Raw genomic sequence first — 5,000 nt, forward strand, 5'->3', positions numbered from 1 at the left:
GCAAATTCATAACTGTATGTCATTGCTTATGGTTAGGAATCCATCGGGGAAAGTTATTTACAGTTAAGTTTGACTTCTTTATTCTCTATCACGTTTTTTTCGTCTATCGTAATGTATTTTCACATCATTCGGAATAGCCATCTTTTTTTTTCTTTTCTTTTTTTCTGGGGATGGTTAATGGTTCCGACTTTTCTTTTTTTATAGTGAGATTGGCTGGATAATGGTTCCGACTAGTACACCATGGTGTCATTCTACTCCTGCCTCATTCATAGGCTAGTTTTCTTATTCAGATTGTTATATTGGATCCCGGGGAGTAATTTTCTTTTAGAGTTAGGTTAGACTACTCTCCCTTGTGGTGGCCTCTAGATTACTCTTATAACCGATTAGCGTACGTTAGATCCCAGGCCATGTAACCCACGACTCAACTTCCTGCAGTTATATTATACGCACATCCCAATACCCAATTATTAGTGCACACCTTACTTTCTTCTTATTATGATGTCCACTATCTTATATCTAATATGTTCATGTCCATAGGCTGTAGTTTCTTAATTGTAATTGGAATAACACTTTATGGAGATTTTTTTTCCATTTAGGTAATTTATAGTGGAATATTGCATTATGACAGAAAAGAGGTGTGTAATTCATTGCATAGATATTTCAAGTATTAGTAATTTAACAGCTCTTTCAAATAAAGTACAAGACTTCAGTAAACTAAAAATGAAAATCACATTGAAGCTGGAGTAATAGCAGATGTGTTTAACTCAGATTCTTAGTTTTACAACACAGTCTGTTAAAAAAGAACTCAAGTGAGACAGCAAGTGATCAAATATGGCACACACACACACACAAACAGACACACACACACAAAAAGAAAATCCTAGAAGCATATTCCCAAAGAAATGCATGAATCAAAAATTTGGTTCGGCAAAACCAATAAAAGTCAAAAAGAAAAAGAAAAAAAAAACAAGAATTATGTCTGAATAAAATAGCCATGCCTTATGAGAAAATAAATGAAGTCACAAACAAGAAAGATGCAATGATATGAAGCTAGCCATCGAGAATGAGGATATGACTGTAAAGTAATTTATAATATATAAAAGAAAAGTTACAAAAATTTTGTAACGATAGTCATAAAAATAGCAGTTATTGATATTTTTACCAAATGAAAATAATACTATTGTCATCCAAATCCAAGTGAACTTTGTTCATGTGAATAAAACCTAATTGGATGTACATTTACTTTTTTATTATATTGTGTTTGCCATGAACAAATCTATAAGCTCTTCATTATTTCTGCTTTAGTATCTACAGAATCTATATACAAAACTACATGAATTTGATAATGATATTTAAGAATACAAGATAGTCTTGGCTACTGTCGTCTTATCTGTAGCATACTCTTCCACTGTCCTGGGTTACAGTTCTTCTGCTTGAGGGTACGCTCAGACACACTTCTATTTGTTTTCTTGTTTCCTTTCCTATTTGGAGCTAACGTTATGGCGCCAGCCTTTCGGTACAGTAAAATGAGAAAATATTTTGAGGTTTTAAAAACCACTTCTCTATATAGAGTTGTAGTTTTGCTAGCAGTAATAATAATTATAATACTGCCTGCTCCAATTTCATTAGAACTAGAAGAATTCTCGGCAGCATTTCTCTTCCTATCCTAATTCCAGAAAACATGAGCTTTATTCCTTCAATTTGTAGTACTTTTATTATTTTATATAGTTTCCTTTAACAAATAAGGATTATTTATTCTGCACTTCTATAATATATATATATATATATATATATATATATATATATATATATATATATATATATACATAATTACAATTCACCTTCTCCGCAGCGGCAACGGGAATTCCCTAAATTGATATGTTGAAGGTTTCCGCAAATGATATTATTCATCAGGCTGCATATTTCTCCTTTATTCTCGGCTTTTCGTCCTCCTCATAGCTCGCAAAATTCCTTTACTGTTACGTTCTCTGCAAAAGAAGGAGAATAAGAAGATTTTGCATTTTGATAAAAGCGGTCTGGAAGATTAAGGGACTGGCAATTAAACGACGTGGATAGGATCCACATTTGAAATACACGCGAGCTCCAGATCAAATGATATTGCATATTATACGCCATTTTTTATGAGTATGTGTCACAAAAAAAGATAAAAAAAAAATTAATGTTTTTATATCAATGATACGTATTCTAGCTTAGAAGGACTATTTATTTAATCCAAAAAATTTTTGAAAATTTTAAGTCTTTGACAATCTACCTTTTGAAGTATGACCGTCAATATAAAAAATAGAATCAGTAATGTCGTTATATTCAATCTTTGATTATTTGATTATTTGAAAGATTCGTGAACCACAAGAAAGATTCATTAGCTGTGCGACAAAGGCACCATGATAAAACAAAAAAACATCAAATTCTTAAAGTTTGTAGTTACTGAATAGTTTATAACCTTTGCAGTAACTATTTAGAATCTTATGTATGTATGTCTATGACCAACGAAGCAAGATCTATGAGATTTAAAAGTTATTCCTCATGCCGCTAGAGAGATACTGGGTCCTTTGACTGGCCAGAAAGTACTACATTGGATCCTTCTCACTGGGTATGGCATATTTTCCTTTTGCATACACATTCACCGGATAATTCGGCCTATTCTTTACATACTCGTCTATGTACTCATACAACTGACAACACGGAGATTACCAACCAATTCTTCTTCACTCAAGGTGTTAACTGCTGCACTGTAATTTTTCAGTGACTACTTTCCTCTTGGTAAGGGTAAAAGAGACCCTTTATATATAGTAAGCAGCTCTTCTGGGAGAAGGATACTAAAAAACAAACCATTCTTCTCTAGTCTTGAGTAGTGCCATAGCCTCTCTACCATGGTCTTTCACTGCCTTGGAGTAGAATTCTCTTGTTTGAGCGTACACTCGAGCACATGATTCGATTTTATTTTACTCCCTCTAGTTTTTTTTGTTTTTCTTTTTAGTTTGATCTTGTGCTGGTACTACCATCATAGATGTGTATAGATGTTCAAACACATCAAATTGGTTTCCGTCTAGTCTTATCCAGTTTCTATTCCTGTCTTGATACTCAAGATCTAATTCCGTAAAGAATACTATTGTACTGACTACCATTAAGTAGGGATGAGTCCCACAGACTCCATTTCCTCCTCTGTTGTCTTCAAACTGCAGCTCTCTCCTCATCCTTAGCCATAGCCATAACTACTGTAGCCATGGAAATTTTCACTCATTGTTTATGATCGTAATCTCTTCGAGACATGGTATCATGCAGAGCGTTTAACTTCATTCAAATTTTGTGTCAAAACTCTAGAAAAATATTTAAGCAGCTTTTGAAATTAAGAAATTTTCATTATATTATTGCATGCTACCCTAACCTAGGCCATATCGAGGCATATCCAGTAATTGTCAAGTGAAATGTTTTTGCTGGAAGTCCAGGGAATACCTTCTTGCCTGGGCTAACCAGTAGTAATTCGAGCTTAGGTTGGGACTTATTTAGTAGTTGGAATTAGGATTATATGACTAATCTATTTGACCATTTTTATTTGAAATACTCAATCCTCTCATACAATAAAAATTAATAGGCTTTCTAATAGTTTAACAAATTCATTATATCCTTATATATTCAGTTGCATAAGATATCCAGGCATGTTTGGTTATAACGCCCTTTTTTTCTGTTATCACTTCTATTCTTTATCTTTTAACCATATCAATAAATCTCGTGTGATGTCCTACCAGTATAGGAAAGGTTCTTTATATTATAAACTGGTAAGTAAATACTTAAACTTGTAGTCTTTGTAATCATTAACAAGAATAGCTTCTTATATATATATATATATATATATATATATATATATATATATATACATATATATACATATATTTATACATACCTATATAGAAATATTTATATATATATATATATATATATATATATATATATATATGTATATATATATATCCAGACATACACAAACACACACACACACACACACACATATATATATATATATATATATATATATAATTATGTTTAACGTCAAATCCTTTTAGATGTGCGTGCGTGTAGAAATTATTTCCTACTTTACCAACCGTGTGTCACACGACCGTACATAGTTCATTTTGAGTATATTTTATGCTTGTGTTTTCGCTCTTCCCTCACACTAAAATGAACCAGATTAAACATGTCTACTTTTCTCCTTTGTAACAGTGTCAATTTTAAACAAGAAAATTCTTGTTGCCTTGAGCTTTTGTATATAAAGGAGAGTGTTCTATAATAAACTCACTCAGTTGCTTTCAACCAGCCTTTGAGTCACAACCTTCTCTCGGCCATCACATTAGTGACACCGGAAGTCGACTCGCTCCTCCCGCCTTCCAACCATCCCTCGCCCCTTCATCGTTGGTACTATGGAGGACTCTACTGAAGTTATTGCTGCGACTCCCCCATTGAAACTTTCATCATTTACCAGCGGAGAGGTGTTTGCTTGGTTTCAGCGCGTAGAACTCCAGTTTCGCATTAAAGGTGTGACTCGCTCAAGCACCAAAGCCAATTATGTTCTCGTGGCGATACCTGAGGACACCTTCCCGAAAATATCCGACTGGCTTTGTGAACAATGAGACACCCCAATAGTGTATGACGCCCTCAAAACATACCTTCTGCAGCAGTACTCGCCGTCGCCAGCCACTCGTATAGCAAAGCTTTTTCAGCTCTCGCAACAACCGTTGGGGGATCAAAGGACTTCGCTCGCCTTCAGGGAAATGACCATTATTGCTCGCCTGTAACCTGCCTCAGACGGCTCTCATCGTGAGGTGAACCTACTTTGGGCCCTTCGGATATACCATTTACCCGGACCTATACGCGCTGCCATACCCGATGTCGATAGTTTACCCATAAAGGACTTGATGATCAAAGCCGACGCCCTTATGGACAGCCACTTCAAGACCTCCATCAACGCCCTCCACCTCTGACGT

This window comes from Palaemon carinicauda, chromosome 5 (assembly GCF_036898095.1).
Source record: "Palaemon carinicauda isolate YSFRI2023 chromosome 5, ASM3689809v2, whole genome shotgun sequence".
NCBI classification, from domain to species: Eukaryota; Metazoa; Arthropoda; class Malacostraca; order Decapoda; family Palaemonidae; genus Palaemon; species Palaemon carinicauda.